This window comes from Talpa europaea (assembly GCF_964194135.1).
Source record: "Talpa europaea genome assembly, chromosome: 4".
In the NCBI taxonomy this organism is placed as follows: Eukaryota; Metazoa; Chordata; class Mammalia; order Eulipotyphla; family Talpidae; genus Talpa; species Talpa europaea.
This window is the reverse complement of record NC_140070.1, coordinates 71,734,521-71,762,238: the sequence shown is the minus strand read 5'-3', so window position 1 is coordinate 71,762,238 and position 27,718 is coordinate 71,734,521.

Here is a 27,718-nt window from a genome sequence, read left to right as displayed (position 1 = left end):
ATTCCCAGTCACCAGAGTTGGAAAAATTTAAACAAAATAAACAAAGCATCGTTGGATTAAAATCCAAATTAAATGTCCATGACTCAACATTGATAACAAATAAATGGTTGAACAAATAAAAGCAAAATAATAGATAAACCATTTATGTAGAAGAATCCCAAATAATTGTAGCTATTCTGCTGTTAAGGAGGTACAACCTTAATTATAGGTTGTGTGTAGAGTGTACCTTTCAGAGTACAGAGAATGGGTGAAGAGAAACAAACATTACCTCAAGAGATGTGATCAAGTTAACATCAACAATAATAAATCATACTGATAGTGTGTATCCTTAATAAGAGATGATGAGAATGGCACTTCTTTGTGTTTTTCCTCCTCAAAACACATAGCCTCTTGAATTAATGTTTCTGTGTCCTTTAGGTAAATACCTAGGAGTGGAATTGCTGGATCATATGGAAGCTCTATCTTTAGCAGGTTGAGGCATCTCCATGCAGCTTTCCATAGTGATTGGACCATTTTGTACTCCCACCAGCAGTGCAGGAGAGTTCCTTTTTTCCACATTCTTGACAACATTTGTTGTTGCTCATTTTTTTAATATGTGCCATCCTCACTGGTGTAAGATGGCATCTCATTGTAGTTTTGATTTGCATTTCCCTGATTATGAGTGATGTTGAACATTTTTTTTTATATGCCTGTTGGCCATTTGCATTTCCTCTTTGGAGAAGTTTCTTTTTAGCTCTTTCAAATGGTCACCTGCACCCCTAGGTTTATAGTAGCACTATTTGCAATAGGTAAGCTATGGAAACAACCCAAATGCCCAAACACAGATGACTGGATCAAGAAGATGTGGTGCATATACACAATGGAATATTACTCAGCAATCAAAAAGGATAAACTCATGCAATTTGCAGCAACGTGGATGGAGCTAGAAGGGATCATGCTCAGAGAAATAATCCAGAAAGAAAAAGAAAAATACAAGATGGTCTCACTCATAGCAGGAATTTAGAAAATCTAAATAAGGGACCAGGAAAAAGACTAATTATAATAAAGTAAAAATCAAAATCAACAAGCAATTATAAATCAGAGACACACTACAGGGGGATGGGGAGGGAGTAAGCTCAAAACAAAGGGGGTGGGAATTGTATTTGGGACTATAACCAATGAAAATGCATACATTGTGCAAAAATGGAAAATGATATAAAAATATTTAAAATAAATAAATAAACACATAGCCTCAATCTAGTCATGAGGAAAACATCAGACAAATGACAATCAAAGGACCAAAGTTGTTAAGATCATCAAAAATAGACTGTGTGAGAAAATGTGACAACCAGGATGTGCTGCCACATACTTACCTGGGGGAGATGGGGATGGCCCAGGCTGTGGTCCTCGCCTGCACACTTAAGAACTCAGCACAAGACCCAAAGGCAGCCATGCAGAGAGAAATTTTTAAAAAGGGTTTATGCATAAGGGGTGTGAAAAGAGGGAGGGGAGGGAGAGGAGGGGAAGATTTATTGGCCAGCATGTGGCAGGATGCCATCTGTCCTGCCAGTAGTGCCATCTGAGCTGATACCAGTATACAAGCCAAAACTGGAAAAGCAAGAGAGTGAGGCGTGCCTGTCTCTGTTCTTTTAAGGTCAATATAGAGGCCCTGCTCTGCCCTTCATTCCCAGCAATCTCTCTTTAGGAAGTCAAATGGTGGGACCTGGACTTTTTTATATTTTACTATCAAGTTGGCTATGAGCTCCACCCACTGGCTTGAAGTTTGCTCTACTCTGTTCCTCTTACAAATTTCCCACCTTCAATTTTTTGTCACCACTTCTATGGTGATGAAAATCAGATATCTGGAGGCTGGGGTGCAGCCTCAGGAGACAGATTTTTTGGAGTTACAGCGTTTTCAAAGGAAATAACAATCATGACGTATTATTCATGCTTAGCCTTGGTGGCAGTCTCCCATTACTATAAAATGGTCAGTCAGTCCAAGCTAAAAATGAGAAAAGAATAGGAAAAAGGGAAAAGAAAAAAAAATCTCAAAAACATGGTTAAGAGAGGTTACTATTAAAATCATTTTCTCTCTACCTTCATGCCAATTCTATCAAGTAGTACAGCACACATGATGTATTTGTAAACTGGATCTAATTCTGATACATTTGGTCTCTTTTTGTGTAAACTCATAATAATTAAGAAAAAATTTCATTGGTTTTGTAGGAACTTTCCATAAGGAATCTTAGATTGAGCTCTCACAGTTAGTCCAGATTTTAGGAGTCATGTCTTGGTATAATTTTCCTCTTCTTGAGATTCCTAAGGCTTTTCTCTCTGGTATCCCAGGTCTTCCAGTGGAGGTAAGTGCCCCTACCTTCCTTGGAGGTCTCTGGCAGGCAAAGTGGCAGACTCTTGTCTTCTGTTCAAGTTCAACTTGAACAATGGAATGAAGACATTCCAATCAGAGTTTCAGGAATATAACCGTTTGAGTCTACAGTTTTGTTCTATGACTCATGAAGTGTTAGAAATTGAATCTTGGAATGGTCTTCCAAAAAATTTTCAAAGGGACTTAAACATAACCCACTTCTAGGAGTCACTTTTAGAGAGGAAGTCAATGAACAATACCTGGGCCCAACACAGATGGGTTCTTAGTACAGAGTTGTACTAAGGTCTTCTCTAAGTTGTGATTCATTTTCTCAGTATTTCCTGCAGATTTCAGTCTCCAGGTAGTGTATAGTTACCAAGTAATCCACAAATTACAACTTATTTTCTCCGGGACTTCTGAACAAATGCAGTCCCCTATCATTCTGAATACAGTTGGGCAATCAAAAGTGAGGAATTATTCCTTCAACAATTGTTGGGCAACCTCCAGAGCTTTTCATCCTAATGAGGAATACATCTATCCATTCCTATAAGGTATCCATAAAATTACCTATAATCGCCAGTCATCTGAGCATAGAGGTAAAATATACTTGCCAGTTTTCAAAAGGGCACTTGCTCTCATACTGAACAGCAGTGGTTCCAGGGTGAATCAGTCTTGGGATTATTCTTGGTACATAAATGACAAACTTGGGTGATCTGTTGAGGCACCCCATGCAGATAGGGGCATTTTAAATAAAGGCACTTGAACTCTATCAAGGAATCCCTACCACAGTGTTATCACTCATGTAGATGTTTCAACACTGGATAGACTGTAGTCTCTGGGGAGAATATCATTACTTGTGACTTATTCCGCAAGTGGAGTTGAGGTTGAAGTCAGTAGACCCCCACTCATGAGCCATCATCCTGATAGGTATATTTAGGAACAAATAGAGATCAGTCCATGAGCGGTATGGGCACACCCTGGAGAGCTAAATGAGCAGTGGTGGTAGCAGCATAGTATGCTGCTCTATTGTCTTCTGTAATTTCAGATCCATCTCTTCTGTGGCTGGGACAATGCATCACCATTATAAGTGCTGACAAAGCTACTGCTTTCAGCAAGGTTGAGATCTCTAGTGGGTGTTTAATGTCTTTGTTGCTGGTCGTGAGGAGCCCTCTTTCTTTCCACATGGCCTCATGCATGTAGAATCAGGAGGGCATACTTCAAATCCACGTGTATGTTTACCCTCTTACTTTCAGAGAGTTCTAGGGCTCAGGTTAGGTCTATCAATTCAGTCTTCTGTGCTGGATGTCCTTGCTAGGAGGGCACTGGCTGCTATGGTTTCCTGAAGTATCCCCACTTCATATCTTGCACATCAGCAATATTATTCTGTAAAACCACTCCCAACTATAAAGAGCTCCCCTGGATCTGGCAGGGGCTGATTACACAAGTCTAATTGGGTATAATACACTGTTTCAATAGTTTTTAACCAGTTATGGGTAAGAATCCATCCTCCAGGCTCTTTGCATTGTTTCGGAGCAAGTTAGATAAATTTGAAGAGCTAGTGACTTACAGCTTCACATTAGGATTATCTAGTAGAGTTGGTTAATAGTTCCCCATGAACCCAGCAGTCAATCCACCCTGTGTTGTAACAAACTACAGCCTGTGTGCACTTACAGAGTGATGGGCTGCTCTAAGGTAATGTTTTCTGCTTCACACAGAAGGTTACAATGGCAGCTACAGCACACAGACATAGAGGTCATCCCTTAGTGATGTGGTCCAGTTGTCTGGACAGGTACACATTGGGCTGTATTTCTGGAGCTTTTCTTTTTTTTTAAGATTTATTTATGTATACAAGAACTGGGGTACAGGCCAGAGGTGTTGGGGGTAAGATGATTCACTAGAGACAGAATGGGAAACACAGCAGGTGGATTGACTGAAATACACTGCTGAGGGGAGCAGCAGGAGAGTCAGGAGAGGTCTGCTGCACCATATAGGTAGCTCCTTGGCCGGGGATTGAACTCATGCTGCAGTGGCTTCGGATAGTTTCATAGTGCTGCATCTCAACCCTTTGTGCCACCAGGGAGGCCCCTGCATTTCTGGTCTTAGTAACTGTATAAACACTCCCAGGTTGACTTCCTGTCTCTAGTGCATATAGACTTAGAAAGGCTTCCTTGGGCCTGGTAGACCTAAGGTTGATGGCAAGATCAATTTACCTTTATTTCATCAAAGGGCTTTTTACTTTCAGGAATCCAAAGCAAAGGATTGGAGTCTGGGCCTTTGAGGCCTTCATATAGGGGGTTTTTCTATTAGTCTCAAGTGGAGGATCCAAATTCTCCAAAAGCCAGGTATTCTCTAAAGTCCACATAATTGCCTTCAATTGCTAGAGATTTTTAAGAACTAAAATCAGCTGTTTTTTCTCATTCATGAGGCCTCATTTCCCTTTCCTAGCCTCAAATCCCAAATATGTTAACTTTTGTTTGCATAACTGAGCTTTCTGAGGCAAAAATCTTATAACCACATTCTCATAAGTGGCTCAAAACCACACTGGTTTTTCCAGACAAAATTCAGAGTCAGGGCTGACAATTAGTAAATTGCCCATGTATTGTAGGAGGCTATCCTGTTTCAACTGGACTTTTCTGAGATCCCTGGCCAGTATTTCCCTAAAAATAATTGGGGAATTTTTAAGTCCCTGTGGAAGCAACATTGCAGAGTTATCTTTGACTCAGATTCCTGAGTAGCTGATCCTGGACATCTACTTGGATGCAGACACTGAGATGGATTTTTTATTCTCCCTACTACCAAAGATTGTACCTACACACACAGACATACATATACCCATATTCAGGAGAGTTTTCTTCCCTGTGACAACAGACTCCCAGAATCCAGTCTCCCCAGGCTGGAGGCAATGCCGATTGATGCACAGACCTGGAGTATCAAGCTACTGTGCAAGGCTCCGTGTCCTCCTACCAACAGAAAGCACAGGGGCAATGTGATTGGAAGCTCATGGGGATTTGATTTTTGTCTTAAGTCCAACCCACCTGGTGGTACTTTCAGGCCCAGGGCTGGGAGATGTTTTGTGGGCATGCTATGGCTGACGACCTGACAGCCCCAGACCACTGTGGTTAGGAAGGAGTGATTGGCAGGGACCAAGTATTTGTCACAGAGTCTCTGTGGCCTCATCTTCTCAACACCTCCGAGAGGTCTGAGCAGACTTCAATGACAGAGGCCAGGAAGGGAGCCTTGTGGGGGAGAATACCAGCTCAATAACACATGGGGAATGCATAGCTGTGCTGAGAGTGCAGTTTGAACTTTGATGTCTGCAAGGGAGACCAGCCCATGCTCATCACCACAGACAAAGACTTCACTCTGCTGAGGATGCCCTGAGTGAGAAGGAAGGCAGTCAGAGGTACCATAGCCCAGCTGGGATGCTGACTTGGTATATATCCCAAAGTAGAATTCTGTTATTCTCACTGCAGGAAAGAAATAATGGGAGACGCAGCAACACAGGTGACCTGCCCAGAGATAGCCAGGTATGAATTCAGTACCATCTCTGTGATTCCAATCCCAACCTAGACCCAAAATGGACTTGCAAGATTCTATGCCTAAATTTTTCATTGAGGTGCTAGCTTACTTTGCTTATGACTTCCAAAAAATGACAAAGGAAGAACATCTGGTAAGAGTTTTACTAATTCTTTTAAACTTCCATTTAGCGTCCTGATGCAGAAAATTACTGAATGCTACCCTGGGATTTTAAAGGTATAATGCAGCTCACAAGAAACCCTGTGAATTCCCTTGGAAGAAACTTTGTTTTAGGAGAATGTGGTTCATTAACTGCGATAATGGTTGAGAGAGATGGATATACAAGCATTTTTACAGCAAAAGCTCTGAATTTGTATAAACATTACTGATTAGATGTGGGTATGAAAATATGGATGCAGTGTGGGTTCCTGGAATCTCAGGAACTCTGTGAGATTAAGACAGTATTTTTCAATTTCTACATGACTCACAGTAAGAAAACAATTTTGCATCATGATATATATGTACAGTTGAAGTTAAATATGTACCCTTCAGTGTTCTGTCTTCTACTGAAAAAACTTAATTATCTAACTCATCAAATTGATTTTATGTCCCATTGAGTCAAGGTTCACAATTATTTCCCCAATATTTTGTTATGAAACTTTTCAACTATAGAGAGAAGTTTGAAGAATTACATATTGTATAATATTTTGTACAGTAGTACGTTGAACATCATTTAGTTTCCGCAATTCAAATTTACGTTCAGACACTTAAATGCCTCACATACATATTCTAAACTAGAATTCAATATTTTATGGTTGTCCTTTATAGATAAAATTTACAAGTAGTGGAATGTCCACATTTAAGTGTATATTAGTTTCCTAGGGCTTATAACAAATTACCATGTTCATTTATCAGAGTAAATTTAGAGATCTAATTTGGCTTTATTAAATGATTAATGAATCAAGCAGCATCCTGTCTAGCAAGTAGAAAGACTGCGGAGGCTTACACGAAATGGAAGGTTTAAATAGGGTGGGACAAAGTTATTAGCAAAAGAAAAGAAAGATGATTTCTGGCTAAGCGACCACTGAGGAGAGCAGGGGGATCTTATCAGACTGATTGCCATAATAGAGCTAATCAGAAATAGCAGATTGATTAGTTTTAGATTACTCTTTAGGGAGAGGTTGAACCTGCAATTAGGTTGGGTATTTTACTATTGCTGTGATTATTATTAATGACATATTATTTTACAACCTTGTTTGTTTTACACAATAAGAGATTTCTCCCCTCAGGTGTGGCCATTGTCTGGTATCATTACTAAATTTAAAACTATGACCCATTCCTAACCCAACAGGCAAGTTTGGGAAGCTTGAGTGGATAAAAGGCATAGATGGGACTGCCAGGGGAACCTGAACATTAAGCTGATGATCCAAATTGCTGATGATCTGTTCATAGTAATTCAGGTCATCAATCAGGACACACCCAAACTAACCACCCTAACCAGTCCTAATGATGCCTGGAGAATAAATAGAGCCTCAGGACTCTCCTGTCTTGCCAGCTACTTCTCTTAACAGTGTATTTCAATAAACCCACCTGTTTTGCACTCTGTCTCTGGTGAACTCTGTCACATCTGGACTACACCAGATTCTTCCCACAACATTAATCATCTTTTTCCCACCATTAAAGCACCCATAGTCCTCCATCATAGTGCATTGTGCTCCCCTGTCCCAGATACCTCAGATCTGTAGTCAGCTTGCAAGGGTCATAGGCTGGGAATTAAGTCTGGGCAAGGCCTGGCCTGAATGACTTAATTTGGGATTTGTTTTTTCTATTTTTTTAACACCATAAACTATGTTTCTTAAAATAGCTGAAATTTATTCTCAGTTGTGGAGGCTAGAAGTCTGGCATTAAGGTGTTGGTAATGTTGGTTTCTTCTAAAGGCTCTGAGGGAGAATCTCTTCTAGGTCGCTTTGCTTCTCATGGGATTCCTTTGTGAACTTTGACTTGCAGCTCTATTACTCCAAATAAGGTCACATTCACATGCACTGAGACAACGTTAACATATTTTTCTTAGAGACACAATTCACAAAGTGCAAGATTTATTCCATGAGATTTCACAAATATGTATATTGGTGCAACTGGAATTTTTATTAAGGTACAGAACATTACCTCTATGCCAGAAAGTTCTCTAGGTCTCTGCTCAATCAGTCCCGACATTTACTTCCTCCCAGAGGCCAAGCAGAAATCACCTAATTTTGTTTTGTTATTAAACTAGATTCCTTCATTTTGTCTGCTGCAGAACTTCATATAAAGGAATCTAATGGTATGTGTCTAACTTTTACTCAGCATGTTTTAAAAGTTCACATTGTAATGTGTTTAAGTAGCTTGTTCCTTATTATTATTATTAATTTATAAGAGTAAGCCATGGTTTATCCATTATTTTGATGGTGGAGAACTAGGTAATTTCTACTCGTTGGATATTATGGATGAAACTGATAAGAACATCCTTGAAAAACTTGTTGTGTGGACACAAAATTTCATTTCTTTTGGTTATTGCATTCACTTTACAGTGCTGCTGTCACCGCAAATTTCATAGTTTATATATTACAAATGTGTTATCTATAGTTCTGCACATCAGAAAGCCAATACAGATCTCACTGGAATAAAATTAAGGTGTGGTAGAGTTAGGTTGCTTTTTGAATTCACCAAGGGAGACTGTTTCCTTGGCTTTTTCCCCTTCTACAAACCACTCCTATTCTCTGCATTATAGCACCCTTTCACCATCTGCAAAGCCAGCAAGGTGACATTTCTATGACCGTTCTTCTATATTCACATTTCTCAATCTTTTTTCCACTCCCTCTTCCACTACAAAAGACTCTGGGTTACTCAGATAATCCAGGACAATCTCTATATTTTAAGATCATCTTATTAGCAACCTTAATTCCATCTACAACCTTAATTCTCCTTCGCTGTGTAACACAGTGAAGGTTCTGAGGTTCTAGGAATCTGGACCTGTACCTCTGTGGGAAGTTATTATACTGCTTACCATAAGTGTATAGTCAGGAATGTAATTGCTGTTCATTTATGTTTAGCTTTGCTATGATTTTTTTAATTGAGATAACATTAGTTTACAACCTTGTATGTGATTCAGAGGCTTAGAACCACACCTCCTCAGATGCCTGTCACCATGACACACCCACCAGCAAGGCACCCATAGTCATTGCACCCCCTTCCTTCTGTGTCTCTCCCCATCCTCTTCTATTTTTTTTAGGTAGATTTTATTATTAATTTTTTAAAAATATACTTTTACATCATTGTTCATCCCCTCTTGAAGCCAAGTCCACATTTCTTTGCACTTAACCTCCTTTTCAGTACATACAAATTTAACTCCTTTGTTCTAAACTCTGGTCCCCAAAACCTATGTAAACTCATCCCCTTCCTTAATCGGGGAAATGGTTTCTTGGGACAATAGTCTGGCCATGTCCTCAGGGTACTAGTCTCTGAAGAGACCTTTGTTTTCCTAACTCTGACCCTGGTCTCTCATATTTGACTTACGAGTGACCTGAATTAGGCATATACTGACATTGTATATTTGATATGACTAGATTAAATCATTAATTAGTGGTTTTGTACATACTTTAGGATTTTCATTATATGCAATCAGGCTATCTGTGAACAGATGTAGTTTTATTCATTCCATTCCAATTAGCTTATTTTCTTCTTCTTTTTTTCTTTTTTAATTATATATATATTTTTTACATCATTTTTCATTTTTGCACAATGTATGCATTTTCACCTTGGTTATAGTCCCCATATAATTCCCACCCCCCTTGTTTTGATACTACTCCCTTCTCTCCCCTTCTCCCACCTACCCCCTATAGTGTGTCTCTGGTTTATAGTTGCTTGTTGATTTTGATTTTTACTTTAATTAGTCTTTTTTCCTGGTCCCTTATTTAGGTTTTCTAAATTCCTGCTATGAGTGAGACCACCAGATATTTTTCTTTTTCTTTCTGGCTTATTTCACTGAGCATGATCCCTTCTAGCTCCATCCACGTTGCTGCAAATTGCATGAGTTTATCCTTTTTGATTGATGAGTAATAGTCCATTGTGTATATGTACCACATCTTCCTGATCCAGTCTATTTTTGGGCATTTGGGTTGTTTCCATAGCTTACCTATTGTAAGTAGTGCTACTATAAACACAGGGGTGCAGTTGCCCTTTTGAATTAATGTTTCTTTGTCCTTTGGGTAAATACCTAGGAGTGGAATGGCTGGATCATATGGAAGCTCCATCTTTAGCAGGTTGAGGAATCTCCACACAGCTCTCCATAGTGGTTGGACCAGTTTGCACTCCTACCAGAAGTGCAGGAGAGTTCCTTTTTCTCCACATCCTCACCAATATTTGTTGTTGCTCGTTTTTTTTTTTTTTTTAATATGTGCCATTCTCACTGGTGTAAGATGGTATCTCATTGTAGTTTTGATTTGCATTTCCCTGTTTACCAGTGATGTTGAACATTTTTTCATATGCTTGTTGGCCATTTGCATTTCCTCTTTGGAGAAGTTTCCTTTTAGCTCTTCTCCCCATTTTTTGACTGGGTTATTTACTTGTTTTTGTTGCGTCTCGTCAGTTCTTTGTAAATTTTTGTGATCAGTCCTTTTTCATTAGTGTTGTGGACAATATTTTTCATGTAGTGTTTTGCCTGTATTTCCTTCTATATATTTTATGGTTTCAGGTCTTATGTCTAGTTCTTTCAATTAGCTTAATTTCTTGTATAGGCTAGGATGGCAGTACAGTATTGCATGTAAGAGATGTAAATCCACATCTTGTCTTACAGCCATCATAAAGAGGAAAGGTGCACTATTTCACCATGAAGCATGGTGTTGGCTGTTGATTTTTCTTACAGATGTTCTTTAACAGATTGAGAGGCATCTATTCCTCATTTATGAGGATTTTTTTTTAAATCATGAGCAGGTGGTGAATTTTGTCAATTTTTTTCTCTATTTGAAGATTATATGACTTTTCTCCTTTATTTGTTAATATGCTGAATTTTTTGGCTTTTGATTGTTCAAACCTCCTCAGATGTATGTTTCCACACCACACCAATCACCAAAGCACCTTAAAGTCTACTTTATTTGATAGTAATATCAGTTAATTTACTCTAACTTTAAGATTAGTCTTAGCATAGTACACCTTTTTCTATCAATTTACTTTCAGTCCATATGCATTTATGTTTAAATTATGTCTTCAGCAAAATAGTATATAGATGAATCTTTTTTCTATTTTGACAGTCTCTTCTAAAGCCTTTTGCCTATTACCTTTTAATGAAATTATTGATATGATTAGGTTGGGTTTACTGTTTTGTAAGTTGGCTCCTATTTCTGTTTTTGGACTTGAGTTTTGCTTTCATGAATAAGGCATATTTTCTCTGGAAAACTGAAAATAAGGCATTGTAAGGGCAGGAACGGGCACAGTGCAGGTTTTCTGATCTCTTGCAGACCGGGTAAAGGAGGAGTCAGAGTCCTCAGTGGCTTTTTGCAGGTCTTTTTATTGGGATTTACCCGGTACACAGCAGGCAAGGGTGTTGGGGGGTCAGGAGGCTGGCAGGCCTCCCAGCCCCCAGCAAGTCTTCACTCTATCTGGGCTCTCCGGCGTTCTCTACTCCTCTCTCGGCTTCTTCTGCTCTTCTCGGCTTCTTGGCTTCTACTGGCGTCCCTGTGACGCCACCCTTAAAAGCCCAGTCTTAGTCCAGGTGAATCCCATCTACCTATGCCCACACCCTACTCCAGGTGCCCGCCAGCAGGCATGCATTCAGGACCTCTAGGATCCATCATCTATCCTGATGGCGGGAGGGCAGAAAAACCCGACATTTTCTTTACCCTACAGGCATATTTCTTATTCTTCAGTATTTTCAAATATTCTGTCTTCTGGTCTTCATTATTTTCAAAGAAAAATCAATGGAAGTTCACTATGTTGTTTTCCTGCATGTAATGAGATTATTTCTCTGGATGCTCTCAAGATATTTTATTTATTTATATTATTATTGTTATTTTTACTGTGATGTGTGATGTGATTTATATTTTATACTTTTCCTGCTTAGAGTAACTGAGTTTCTTGAATTTAAATTTATGGCTTTCACCAAATTTGGAGGAGATTTGATCATTATTTCTTTAAATATTTTTTTAGGTCTACCTACTTCCTTCTTTCCTTGGGACTCCCGTGTTAGACCATCATCAGGGAGCCGCTTTACAGCCCTTTGCAAAGTCTCCTTATCTTAACTCCTTCCATGTCCCCAAGATGGATGCCACAGGTCCAGACACCAAAGATGCAAAACCCATAAAAAAAAAATCTGTTTCCCTTTTATATATTTTGAAGACCTGCCTGAAAAAGGTGCAAAACACCAAAACAAAGCACAAACCCCAGCCCTTCCAGATGCATGCTCTCCAGTAGAATTCCACACACATCTCATCAGCATGCACAAGCCTGCCACTAAGTCAGTGCCAAGGGCAATGATATCTCCATGACAAGGTAAGTAAGTCCAATGAGGGTCTATGATTAGGAAGGTAAAGAAAAAAACTGGCTCCCCTGTTATGAAAAAAGCTATTTGTACTAGCTTTTAGAGGCTAACACACATTACCACTGCCACTAGAGTACCTCTCAGGTGTTTTTATTACCAAGTCCTGGCCCCACCTGCTAGTCCTACCATTAGGACTAGGCTATCTACATACTCTTCCCTCTGGGGCTTTGAAACTACCACCTCCCACTCTACCCCCTTGGGATTTCTGGCTTTGAGGTTCCCAGTTACTTTTGTTCTTCTTTTCCTAATAAGATCTTTGTCTTTATAGAGAAGTTGGGGTCAGATGTGGGGTGGCAGGGCACAGTGTTAAAAATTAACCATAGAGGAGGAAGGGGCGGAGCAACATGGCGGCGAGGAGACGCTGCGAGTAAGATCTTCCATTAAAAAAAGTTAATAGGGAGGAAAAGCGGCAGGTCCCAGTGAGAACTGGGACACGGAAGATAAACGGGTGACTCCAGCAAACTACCCGAAGAAGAAAGTGGCCATAAAAGAGGACTAGAAGGGAGGGAAGCGCAGAACCCTGCTCCCCTCCCCCGCCCACACAGTCGGCACTCTCCGACCAGCAGAGAGGAGGGAAAAAAAAACAAACTAAAACGACCAACAAGAACAAACTACGCAGCAAGCGGGACTGTGAGTGGAAAGAAACTATTGCAGCCACCGCACCCCGTGAACGGGAGCTGTGGAGAACCCTGCAGGATTCGCCGCGGTGGTGAGCGAACGGCTCCGGGTGCCATTAGAGAAGAACAAAGAGACTCTGGAGACGTGCACACAGCCCGGGGCCAGCCGGTAAGCTTGAGCGGAAAAGCGGGGCACTTTGCGCTCTTGAAAAGCAAACGCGGATCAGGATTGCGGCTGCCCAGGTCCCCGCGCCTGCGACCTAGGCTTGCGGGGAGGAGGCCCTCACGGGGGTGAAAGTCCCTCACTGAGTAAGCAGGAACCAGGCGCCCAGGCACGGGAGCCGTGCAAAAGGCGCCATTCTCGCGCCACTGAACTGGGCTACAGGCCGCATCCTGGACCTGAGGGCTTTGGAACTGAGACCCGGGGCACAAAATTCGGGGCGTGGATTCTCCACGACGGTGGGGCACAAGGCAGACACAGCACCCCAAAGCCGTTGAGGTTTACCCTACCATTCCCGCTCTGTTCCCTGTCCCACGGGGTGGGGGGAGGCGAAAAACAGCCCCCCCCAAGGACAATAGGAGAGATCTCTGGCGCCACCTAGCGACCAGGAAAAAAAAAGTCACTAACACCCCATAAAACAGGGAAATTTCTTAAGACTGCTTGAAAAGGGCAGAAGGCTCCCGGAGGAGACAGTGGCCAGCTGGGGAGTTAGCCCACGCCAGGCCCCTTCCGACCAGCAGTCTGATCCCACAGAGGGAACAGGCACCCACGGCCAGGGCAGACCAGGTGCGCAGAAGAGTGTGCCTGAGACCGGAAGCGCAGGGACTGAGTCCCGCGTCGCCATTTTAGAACAGGGACATTTCTTCAGTAAAGACTGCCTGAAACCAGCAGAAAGCTCCCTCAGAAGCCAGAGATGGCTCCTGGAGGAGCCAGAGGGGAGCGGAGAAGTTCACCCAAGATGCCGGCCAGTCCGAGCAACACAGTGTCCCAATGCATACGACAAATTAGAAAACAGACAGTACGGAGTAGAAGAACCACACGCAACCTAACAACTCCTCAGGAAAAAAGCACACCACAAAAAGAAAACCACCCTCCAGATTACAACGACAGTAACTTGGAAGAACTTCTGAGACTTCCAGAAAGAGAATTTAAAATTGCTGTGATTAAAAAACTGACAGAAGTCATAAAGGAAAACAATGATATGAGAAAAATAATCAACGATCAGAAGAATGAAATTGAGTCCGTAAAGAGGGAAGCAAAAGAAACGCAGGAGATCAAAGAATTAATGGAGGAACTAAGGAACTCTGGGAAAAGCAATGAAAGCAGAATAGATGAAATGGAAGAACGAATAAGTACTCTTGAAGACACAGAAATAAAAAGAACCAAAACAGAAAAGGAAAGAGAAGTACGAAGGAAAAAGAACGAAGTAAGACTTCGGGAACTATCTGACTCCATGAGGAAAGGAAATATAAGAGTTATAGGAATTCCAGAAGGAGAGGAGAGAGATGTAGGAACAGAGAAAATATTCCAGGAGATAATTGAAGAGAACTTCCCAAATGTAAAGAAGGAGCTGAAAATTGATATACAAGAAGCAAGAAAAACACCAAACTTCCATGACGAAAGGAAAAATACAGCAAGACACATAATAGTAAAGCTCCCAAGAATCCAGGACAAGGAAAAAATAATGAAGCTGGCAAGAGGGAAGAAACAGATAACATTCAAAGGAAAACCAATCAGGCTGACATCGGACTTCTCTGAAGAAATACTACGGGCAAGGAGAGAGTGGAGGGACATAGTCAACAGACTCCAAGAAAACAGATGCCAACCAAGAATACTCTATCCCGCAAAGCTCTCATTCCTCTATGAAGAAAGAATAAGGATCTTCCCAGACAAACAGAAACTCTGGAATTTCATTACGACTAAACCCCCACTCCAAAAAATACTACAAGGAATCCTAAAGCCAGAACCGCAGAGGGACGAATAACAACGAAAGAAGGCCAAAAAAAAAAAAAGTTATTAAAAGAATAAATAAATAAAATCAAAGGAAAGACAAACACAATGGCAAATACAGATGATAACATATCAATATTAACTCTAAATGTAAATGGACTAAACTCTTCAATAAAAAGACACAGAGTTGCAGCCTGGATTAAGAAACAAAACCCAACCTTTTGCTGTCTCCAGGAAACACATTTAGCTACAAAAGATAAAAATAGGCTCAAAGTTAAAGGATGGAAAACAATCCTACAAGCAAATGGGCCAAAAAAGAAAGCAGGAACAGCTATACTTATATCAGATAAAACAGACTTCAAACTCAAAAAAATAAAAAGAGACCCCAATGGTCACTACATTATGATCAAGGGGACAATACGTCAAGAAGAAATAACACTCATTAACATATACTCACCAAACGAAGGAGCACCAAAATATATCAGACAACTGTTGTCCTCTCTGAAAAACAAACATCAGAGAAAACACATACGTAGTGGGAGACTTCAACACACCACTATCAACAATGGATAGATCAACAAGACAAAAAATAAGTAAAGAAACTAAAGCTCTAAATAAGGACCTAGAGCATTTGGGCTTAACAGACATCTATAGAACACTAAACCCCAAAAAAACGGAGTACACATTTTTCTCAAGTGCACACGGATCATTCTCCAGGATCGATCACATACTGGGGCACAAGACAAACATCAACAGATACACAAAGATTGAAATCATACCAACCATCTTTTCTGACCATGAAGGTATCAAACTAGAAATAAACTATAAAAGGAAGGCAAGGAACTTTCCTACCTCATGGAGATTAAAAACCACACTACTGGAAGACCACTGGACTAATGAGGAGATCAAAGAAGAAATTAAAAAATTCTTTGAATTGAATGACAAGGAGGACACCAATATCCTAAATGTATGGGATGCAGCAAAAGCAGTACTAAGAGGAAAATATATAGCAATAGAAGCTCACATCAAGAAACAAGAAAGAACTCAAAGAAACAACCTAATCTCAAAGCTCAAAGATCTAGAAAAAGAACAACAAAAAAACCCCAAAACCAGTAGAAGAAAAGAAATAATAAAAACCAAAGCAGAAATAAATGAAATTGAAACTAAAAATACAATCCAAAAGATCAATGAAACCAAGAGCTGGTTCTTTGAAAAAATCAATAAAATAGACAAACCCCTAGCCAGGCTCACAAAGGAAAAAAGGGAGAAAGCCAAATAAACAGGATCACAAATGAAAGAGTAGAAATTACAACGGACACAACACAAATCAAAAGAATAATCAGTAACTACTATGAACAGTTACATGGAAACAAGTTCAACAATCTAGAGGAGATGGACAAATTCCTACAACTCTACAATCACCCAAAGCTAGATAAAGAAGAAATAGAACACCTAAACAGACCAATTACAAGCAGCGAAATTGAAATGGTAATCAAAAACCTCCCCAAAAACAAAAGCCCAGGACCTGATGGATTTACAAATGAATTCTACCAAACATTCAGAGACGAATTAGTGCTTATCCTTCACAAACTCTTCCAAAAAATTGAGAAGGAAGGGACAATACCAAACATGTTCTATGAAGCCAACATTACACTAATACCAAAACCGAACAAGGACAATGCAAAAAAGGAAAACTACAGGCCAATCTCCCTAATGAACACTGATGCAAAAATCCTCAATAAAATTTTAGCTATCAGAATCCAACAATGTATCCATAAGATAATTCACCACGACCAAGTAGGATTCATTCCAGGGACACAAGGATGGTTTAACATCCAGAAATCAATCAACGTTATCCAACACATCAACAAAAAGAAATATAAAAATCATATGATAATATCAATAGATGCTGAGAAAGCTTTTGACAGAGTGCAACACCCATTCATGATAAAAGCCTTTGAAATTCTTGGGATACAAGGAACATACCTCAACATCATAAAGGCCATCTATGACAAGCCAACAGCCAGTATCATTCTCAATGGTGAAAAGCTGAAAGCAATTCCATTAAGATCTGGAACAAGACAAGGATGTCCACTCTCACCACTGCTTTTCAATATAATACTGGAAGTCCTAGCCAGAGCAATAAGACAAGAGAAAGACATACAAGGAATCCAAATAGGAAAAGAAGAAGTCAAACTATCACTATTTGCAGATGATATGATAATATACATAGAGGACCCCAAAACTCCACAGAAAAACTAATTCAACTCATCAATCAGTTCAGTAAAGTGGCAGGATACAAAATCAACACGCAAAAGTCAGTAGCCTTCCTATACACAAACAATAAATCTGAAGAAGAAGAAATAAAAAAAAACATCCCTTTTTTTATTGAAACAAAAAAAATCAAATATTTTGGAATAAATCTAACAAAAGAGGTAAAGGACCTATACAAAGAACACTATAAAACACTGTTAAAAGAAATAGAAGAAGACACAAAGAAATGGAAAGACATCCCCTGCTCATGGATTGGAAGAATAAACATTATTAAAATGGCCATCCTACCAAAAGCAATATACAGATTCAATGCTATTCCAATCAAAATTTCAATGTCATTCTTCAAAGAAATAGAACAATTATTGATGAAATTCATATGGAATCACAAAAAACCCTGAATTGCCAAAGCTCTCCTGAAAAAGAAAGAAGGGAATGGAGGCATCACACTCCCAGACTTCAAACTATACTACAAAGCCATAATCATCAAAACTGCATGGTATTGGCACAAGACCAGACATACAGACCAATGGAATCGAATAGAAAATCCAGAAATAAACCCACAGATTTATGGTCAACTAATCTTGGACAAAGGAGCAAAGACTTTGCATTGGAGCAAAGAAAGTTTGTTCAATAAATGGTGCTGGGAAAACTGGGTCACTACATGCAAAAGAATGAAGCTTGACCACTACCTCACACCATACATGAAAATCAACTCAAAATGGATTAAAGAACTAGACATAAGACCTGAAACCATAAAATATATAGAAGGAAATATAGGTGAAACACTACGTGATTTGCACATCAAAGACATCTTTACAGACACTTCACCCAAAGCAGTGATAGTGAAGGCAAAGATAAACAGCTGGGACTACATCAAATTAAAGAGCTTCTGCACAGCAAAAGAGACAATAACAAAAACAAAGAGAAACCCCACCAACTGGGAAAACATTTTTGCACCCAACACTAATGATAAAGGACTGATCACAAAAATCTGCAAAGAGCTGATGAGATTCAACAACAACAAAGAAAATAATCCAGTCAAAAAATGGGCAGAAGAGCTAAAAAGAAACTTCTCTGAAGAGGAAATGCAAATGGCCAACAGGCATATGAAAAAATGTTCAACATCACTGGTAATCAGGGAAATGCAAATCAAAACTACCATGAGATGCCATCTCACACCAGTGAGAATGGCACATATTAAAAAAACTAGCAACAACAAATGTTGGCGAGGGTGTGGAGAAAAAGGAACTCTTCTGCACTGTTGGTGGGAGTGCAAAGTGGTCCAACCACTATGGAGAGCTGTGTGGAGATTTCTGGACCTACTAAACATAGAGCTTCCATATGATCCAGCAATTCCACTCCTAGGTATTTACCCAAAGGACACAGAAACATCAATTCCAAAGAACACCTGCACCCCTATGTTTATAGCAGCACTGTTTACAATAGCTAAGCTTTGGAAACAACCCAAATGCCCAAAAATAGATGACTGGATCAAGAAGATGTGGTACATATACACCATGGAATATTACTCAGCATTCAAAAAAGATAAACACATGCAATTTGCAGCAACATGGATGGCGCTGGAAGGGATCATGCTCAGTGAAATAAGCCAGAAAGAAAAAGAAAAATACCGGATGGTCTCACTCATAGCAGGAATCTAGAAAACTTAAATAAGGGACCAGGAAAATGAATAACTATAAGAAAGTGAAAATCAGAATCAACAAAAAACTATGAACCAGAGACACTTTTGGGGGGGTGGGGGGCGGGAGGGGAGGGATTGGGTCAGAAAGGGGGGGTTGCAATTGTATGGGGAATATAAAAATAAAATTTATTATTTAAAAAAAAAATTAACCATAGAGAAGTTGCAAAGCTTTGGAAAACATTTACAATGTTTACGCTGTGGTAGTTCCCAAATCCTTCTGAGAAGATACTTGACTGTGGATTATTGTTCTCAGCTATTCCTGTTACCATTCCTGAAGATGCCCTTCACTGAATATGCAGGATCTTGCCTTTTAAATACCAGGAAATATCAAGCACTTTATTTGCGAAGGTGTTTCTTGGCTCCTGTTTGCAGTAGCAATACACTTCCCTCAGGTGAGGATTAGCCTTGGGAGGATGTTGACCGGATGGCAGTGATATGCCCCCCAGAACAGCCTCTTAGGACATGTCCTGCCTGTTCATGCTGGGCTTCTAATTCTGTCTTGCTGCTGCAAAATAAGAAAGCTGTCAGCTAGCAGTTTGTGGTTGAAATAGTTAGTAATGAAGTGTTCTCCAGAGTCAACACTCTGCCAGTGAAATGACATCCCCACAACTTTGTCCCATTTCTTGGCCCTCTATTTACAAGGAAAACCCTCATCTCAAAGTCCCTGAAATGGAGTTCCTATGCTCTGAGAGATTCTATTTCCAATCACACACGTAAAGTGAAACACATGGCAGTGTGAGCAGGCCTGATGATGGCTTTGTGGTTAATTCTCAGCCTCTCTTTTTCTCTTTTCCCTTCCTTGGAAATAACAATATAGGGCTGAATGCTTGAGAAACACATGAGAGTAGAAGATGAGGGCAATAATAATCAGAATGAGAGTTAAGTGAGCCAAAGATTCAAAAACCCATGAGGATAGTAGCCAGATATGTGCTCAGAGGTGAGTGTAGAAATCATATTTGAAGATCTGAGTGGTCAAAAATTGCATAAAGGGGGCCTCCCCAGTGGCGCAGCTGGCTGAGCACTGTGCTGTGAAGCTGTCCACAGCCTCTGCAGTGCCGGTTCGATTCCCGGCTAGCCAGGGAGATTCCCGCATAGCGCAGCAGACCTCTCCTGGCGTGCCCGCTGCTCCCTTCAGCAGTCTTCGTGTTAGGGGGAAATGATGTCCTGAGTTAATCCCATGCAGGCTTTGTGGACCCCACTCCCACTCCAGACTAAAGCCATCAAGACATTGGGAAAGACAAATCCCATCACCACCAAGGGAGGGTGGCTGGGACCTGAGGGTGGAGTTGGGCAGCCAGGTTGGATATAAAAACCACACACGTGGGCCTTGGGCTCTCTCTGGCTTGCGATCCCTCGCCTCCTGGCTTCACCGCTCCTGGCTGGCGGCCAACTCTGAGAGCGCCATTTTGGGATTCCTAATCGGCGGATCGGGTAGGACTCATTTAAAACTTTGTCTCCCACTTTTCTCCCAGAGCTGTACATTTCCTCATTTCCCCTTCCCTTGTAAATAAACCTTTTATTAACCTTTCGCGTGTGCCTGCAGTAGAGCATTGATAAGTCCTTTTAAGCGCGGGTGAGGACCCACAGTCAGGCACCCCGTTTTGCATCGGGGTTGCTCTACAACATTCGGTCCATCTGCCTGTTCTGTTTCTGTCTCTGGTGAATTCTGTCACCCTCCTGCACATCTGGTCTGTACCCCAGTTCTTGTATAAATAAATAAATCTTTCAAAAAATTGCATAAAGGTTTAATATCAAATTATTGGGGCAAAGGTCAGAGACTTTGATTCTCAGCAGTTAGAATATGGGGAGGGGTTTAGAAGCTTGGGAAAGGGTGAAGATAACAAGTCAGATAAACGTTTAAGTTACCAGGATCAATAAGCCGGAAGGTTAGATCATAGAAACAAAGGAATTAGTGGCTATGAATTAGGAGCTGATCTGGCCCAAAGATGTTGGGTGGTTTATCTTCTGATCTGATCTGCTTCTTCTGGGCATGGAAGGTTCTGGGTCTGCAGATGTGCTCAGGTATGTGTATCATAGAAATCATGTTGGTCAAGTAACTCAAGTTGTAGACTTCAGTCCCAGCTCTACCCACACCAGCTGGATGAACTTAGGCAAGTGATTTATTTGGCTTCTCTGAGTCTCAGTTTCCTTTGAAAAACTGATAAAATGCTTGTCTCTGTGAAGATGAAACAAGATAATAGATATAAAGTCATTTTTAAACATTAAAACACTGTGTACAAGTATCACCAGCCTTGTTACTGAAGGATATTTGAGCTCTTTGGTTAAAATAATTAATGTTCCAGACCTCCAGTGGACAAAGTAACAACATGCCCCTAAATTTCTTTTATTTTCAGCTATGTGAGATTATCTCAGACTTCTACAACCTAGATAATGTTGACAACTTGAACATTAGTCAGGAATCTTGACTCTAAATGACAGAAACATAAGATCAAACTGACTTAAGTGAAAAAGGAAACATGCTTCTCACAGAACAGGGACTACAGAGATATAGCTGGATTCAGACATGGCCCAACTCATGGACTCTGGTGTTGTAGTTTCTCTCTCTCCCTCATAGCTGTTGCCCTCTTTGGGGTCTTGTTGCTTTCACTGTGCTGCCTTGTCATACTGTTTCAGTCTACAAGCCTTACCAACAGAAATTCTGTCTTCCACTTCCCATATTCAAATTCAAGGACAGACTGGGATGTCCAGAGCATGGCCTGTCCCCAAGTTCTGGGTGACATGCTACCCTGGAAACAGACTAGGCATAGACATCTGCGTGGCAACTGTGCTGGTTTGGCTTTTATGGGCTGTGTTTTCATGCTTCTAAGGATGGTTTAGCTATTTTCAACTATTCTGGTATAGGAGTGACTCCAGAAATATTTCTATAGAAATCTGACCCAACTTATCTAATACCTTGACATGACGAAGCAGTTTCAGAGGTCATACTGGGAAAAATAGGTCTAATTGGCTCCCAGGACTTGGGGGGAGGTGGGAGAAAATGACATGATTTGAAATGTACTGAGCCAGAAGCTGAGCTGCGGAAATTCTTTTACATATCATATGTGTAAAATTTATATATATATCATATGTGTAAGCTCAGCTCAGCTTCTGGCTCAGTACGTTTCAAATCATGTCATTTTCTCACACCTCCCCCCAAGTCCTGGGGGCCAATGATTCTTGCATATCATATGTCTAAATTCTTTTACATATGTGTAAAATCATATGTGTAAATTCTTTCACATATCATATGTGTAAAATTATAAGTGAAAGAATGCTTTCTCATCACACTTGGTCAAACCAGAAGTTCTCACCTATTAAGAATATGTTGTTTTGTTGCGTTTTTTTAAAGATTTATTTATTTATTTATACAAGCACTGGGTACAGTCAGAAGTGTGAAAGGCGAGAGAATTCACCAGAGCCAGAGCGGGGAACAGAACAGGCAGACCAACAAAATACACTGCTGAGGGGAGCAGCGGGTGCAGCAGGAGAGGTCTGTCACGCCAGGTGGGACCATCACCGCTGGCCGGGGATCAAACCGGTGCTGCAGAGGCTGCGGTCAGCTTTGCAGCCCAGCGCTCAACCACTGTGCCACCAGGGGAGGCCCAAGAATATGTTTTATAATACAGCATGTACAATTATAAATCCATCATATATTTTTCCTTCCTTTGATGGAAATCACAAAATTTATTATAACTCCTGAGTTTGTAGCCTACGCTTGTGGTATTTTTAGAATTTGTAATTAGTTTTAATTTCTCTTCTTTTCATTTAGCATTTTCTGTGTGTCATGCAATCCTCCAGTCACCAGGGATAGACAAGTGAACATAGCAGACTCTGTGGACTTTAGATGAAAAAGTAGCTGCCACTTCATGGTACTCCGCATTGATTGAAAACAAACACATAAACAAAAAATTACAGGTAACCCTGAAACTGAGTGCTAGAAGGTAGAAACAAAAGAGAACCATGTTGATCCTATTAACAAAGTAGATTAACAAAACAACAGATAATAGACAGCACAGGCCTGTTTATAAAAGGCTGTAATAATATGCAGAGATGATCTCTGTGTGATTATCTGAGGCAGGATCTTGAGTGGCTGATCTATCTAGTTCTTGGGATTTTATTTTGGCTATTTTATCTTAATGAAGTCTAAAATAATGTTCAGTAAATGCATAAACTGAAAAATGCGGCTTTTCTGCACACAGGAGTGTATTCAATGGGGTGAATCAAGAAATGTTGTAAAACATTATTATGCTGGTAAGAAATTTTCAAGGGGAGAATGAGACTTGAATTTTCACTCAGCTCAAAAGACACAAGTTTATAAAACTCTCCCACCACCTCATCCAACAGCACAGATCTTATCACAATAACAACTCAAAAAGCCATAGCAGCAAGACGCCTCTCCATTGAAAAAAAGACAAGACATTCCAGGTAATAAGCAACTTCAGCTGGCATTTTGCCGACTGCATTAAAGAAGAATAAATCTTAAAATCTAGCGTGTAATGAAGACTTAAAGAATGAACTTTAAAAATCATTGCTGCCAGGAGATCTGTGAATTCTCTCAGAGGATTAAAATCTCTGTTCTCAGGAAGCAGTGATTTCAAATGCAGATGGTGAGGGTGGTGGATGACTTCAGAAAGAGAAAGTAATCTATGCTTGACAATAAAAGGAAAGGAGACTTTGCTTTGGCCATTCTTGGTTATGGCTTCTAGAAATTCCTATGTGAGAAGGACGAACGGGTTTTAGATTATTAGTAAGATCATGTTGTTTATTATTTGTTTGATGTACACACACAGAAAGAGATATGGACATGAATATCAATATAGACAGATATGTAGATCTAGGGATACACACACACTTGGAAGCACTATTGCGCACTTGTTCTTACATTATTATGTACCAAATGCCTACACACATACACACACACACACACACACACACATTTAATCTGAATCGTAAATTTAGTTATTACTTCACTGAATGAATTTAGTTAATTTTACTGAGATTCTTTGTTATCACTACAAAGTTCCAGGCTCAATAACCTCCCCACCTCTCTAGTGAATTGAAAAGACCTTGAAATCAGACCTGGCTTTAAATTCTCCCACTTGCCAGACATGAGACCTCAAGATAATTGCTTAGTTTCCAAGTTGGCAAATGAGGAAAATATAACTAATGCACAAGGCATCTGTGAAGATTTCTATGTATGAAATATATAAAGCCCCTATATCTGATATTCACCATGCTCACAACCCTAAGGGAAAATTTTTGCCCAAATTTCCCTCTGCCAGGAACTGGTCATGTTTGTTCTGCTACCTCCTGTATTAGTTTTGGCCTTAGGTGGCTGCTCACTCTCTAGAGTCAAAGAGGAGTTGGCCCTAGTTCCTAGGCCTGCACCCTCAGCCCATAGAGGCCAGGGCAGTCCTGCATCCTCAGCACTACAACCCAGCCCTCAGATTCATTATTCCTACATTTTATCCCGTCTCTGTCCTTTTCAGTGCAGGTAGGTAGTCAACCTCCCTGTCAATTCAATTTGCTTGACAACCAACTTGTCCATCTCCCATGTGATTCACAGGGCTCCATGCCATCAGACAGGAGATAGTCAGATCTTTCCTGGGTAACCACATCTCTTTTTTTAGCTCTGCTGAGATGGTTGATTGGATGGATGAGTCACATGCCTAATCTCTCCAGCTAATAGCTGTCCAGCCATGACCTTGACTGTTTCCAGAATGGGTTATCAGGAAAGGCTGAGCTCTCCCAAGCTATCATCTATTGCTAGTATTTTGCTTAAGAGTTTCCTTTGAAGTTCAAACGGTTCCTCTCCTCTTTCATTTTACTATAAACAACAAGGAAAAACCAGGCTGTACTTTCAACAATTTTCTTGGAAATTTCTCAGCTAAATATCCAAGTTCATTGCCTTCAAGGTCTGCTTTTCATATAACAGAACACAATTTGAAAGTCCTCTGCCACTTTACAGCTACCATCATCTTTTCCCCAGTTTCCAGTCACATGGTCCTCATTTATGTCTGAAACCTTTGCTATAGACAATATGGTTGTGACCTTCTTCCCACTCTCCCAATTCACCAAAATCATATATTGAAACCTTAACCACCAATTGATGGTACTTGGAGATGGTGTTTGGGAAGTATTTAGATTTCAATAAGTCATAAGCGTGGACTGCCATGATGGAATGAATATCCTAGTAGAGGAAGAGAGACCATATGAGGACATAATGAAAAGGCATCCATCTGTAAGGCAAGAAGAGCTTCCTTACCAGGAACCAAATCTGTTAACATCTTGGTCTTGGACATTCCATACTCCAGAATTATGAGATATATATGTCTGTTGTTTGAGGATCCAGCCTATGGTATATTCTTATTGCAGCTTGAGCTGACTAAGGTAATATCAGAAAAGCCCTTCTAACATTCATATTTCTGGTAACATTTTGTTCATGATGGCATGTGTGTTCTCTAATCAATAGCATTTTTTTCCATAGCTCCTCTCTTTTCTTTGAGTCCCCACCAGCCTTTCCTTTAACATCCATATTTCTACAATACTTTCTTCAGTGCAATCTAGGCTTTTCTTTATAATGGATTCAAAAATTCCGCCAGCCTCTACCCATTACTCTATTCCAAAGCTACTTATAAATTTTTGGGTATTTGTTGCAGCAGCACACCATTTCCAAAAACCCAAATCTGTACTAATTTCCCAGGAGTGTCATAACAAAGTACCGTAAATTAGATGGTGTAAGCAAGAGAAATTCATTATCTCACAGTTCTATAGGTGGAAGCCTAAAATCAAGTTGTTGACAGGGTTGGTTCCTTTTGAGAGCTGTGAGAGAAGCATCTGTTCTAGGCTTTTCCCCTTGAGTTGTAGATGTCTGTTGTGTTTCTTTACCTGGCCTTCCCCATGTGTGTATCTCTGAGTCCAAATTTCCCTTTTTAATAAACATAGCCATTGTATTGGATTAGGCATTCCAATACGACCTAATGCTTACTTATTTAATTCCATCTACAATGATCCTATTTCCAAAAAAAAAAAAAGATCATTCTGAGGCACTCCGATTAGGGCCTCCACTTACGAATTTTGGGGATGCACAATGTAACCCATAATACCTCTTTCACCCTCATACCAGTTTACTGGGCCAGGGTTGGGTACTTGATCTATAGTTTACTGATTTGTAGTCATTGAATTATGGCATTTCTGAGACTGGAAGGTCACTCTTAGTCATTTGACTTAAGATGTTTAGAGACAATCAGGAAATTTTCAGGGCTAGCCAAAGTTGAAAGAAACAAGGGAGAGTCCCTAAGTTAGATCCAAGTCCCTGACCAAGCCAGTAGCAGCAGTAGCTCTGAGATTTGAATAAATTGTGACAGCAGTAGCTCTGAATTTGAATAAACTGAAGTCTGTGGGTTAGGATCAGGATGTAGGGCAGAGAGAGGGAGCAAAACAAGTATCAATAGAAGAGCAGACAGAAAGCAGTGGAGTTCTGTGAAGGTGGATTACTTACATGAGAAGTGGGTGATATCTTTCAGCTCAGATCCTCAAGGACAACTACAGTGTGGTTTCAGGCTCCACGAATTTGTACCCTGCTGTGATCCCTGCTCTGAGGGTCCTGTATGATACCTATTTCTGTCCAAACTCCTGCCTGCCTTCCTCCAACTAAAACAAAAACAAAGACAAAACCCACCTGAGTCAACACAAATACAATTCTAAAAGCCCAATTAAACCAGCACCTAGTTAACACATGGCTTTAAGCTGGTCCTCAACCATGGTAGTTCTCTCCAACCCCAATAGTTGGGTCAAGATTCAGGTGCACAAAGACTGGGGTAATTAACAAGTGTTTTTGGTTTTTCATAATTATTGGTGGCTGAACCCCCTTTACTTCTATATGGGTTTTAATGAATTAAGACACCATAGAATTTAACTTCACTTATTCATAAGTCCTTTGGACTGTACAAACTCTGGTATAAGGATTTGAGACCACTGTACTTTAGAAACTCTCATTTTCTGCTTATGAACAGAGAAGAGGAGGTCATCACAGAACAGTAGCTTTCTTTCCCTTTAGTCTACAACAGCAAAGGTGGGAGAGAAAACTAATGAGAGAAGAGGTGGCTGACTGTTGCTAAGCAACCTTTGTTGGCAAAAATGTAAAAACAAGACTCAAAGAGCTTCTAACTGGGCAAATATCTTAGAGAATATTTATAATCCCCGAAAGATATGTTTTCAGACTATGCTCTTTTAAATGGAAGCACTTAATCACTTATTTTAGAGATGATTGTCATAATTACATAACATTTTATCACTTAAAGCTAATTTTATGTTATCACTGATTGAGTTTCAAGTATTTGCAGAAGACACCTTTAAATTTTTTTATTTAAATAAACCTCAGAGGGCCTCCCTGGTGGCGCAAGGGGTTAAGATGCAACCCATGAGGCTGTCCGCAGCCACTGCAGCACGAATTTGATCCTCGGCCAGGAGCTACCCACATGGCACAGCAGACCTCTCCTGACTCGCCCGCTGCTCCCCTCAGCAGTGTACTTCGGTCAATCTGCCTGTTCTGTTCCCCGCTCTGTCTGTGGTGAATCCTGTCACCTCTGGCCTGCACCCCAGTTCTTGTATAAATAAGTAAATCTTTAAAATAATAATAATAAAAAAAAACTCAGAGTGTATAGTTTACACATGAGTACCATGGTCCTCCACAACTCTAGGCAAGTAGAGCTATTATAGCTCTGAGTAGAGAAGAGTAGCC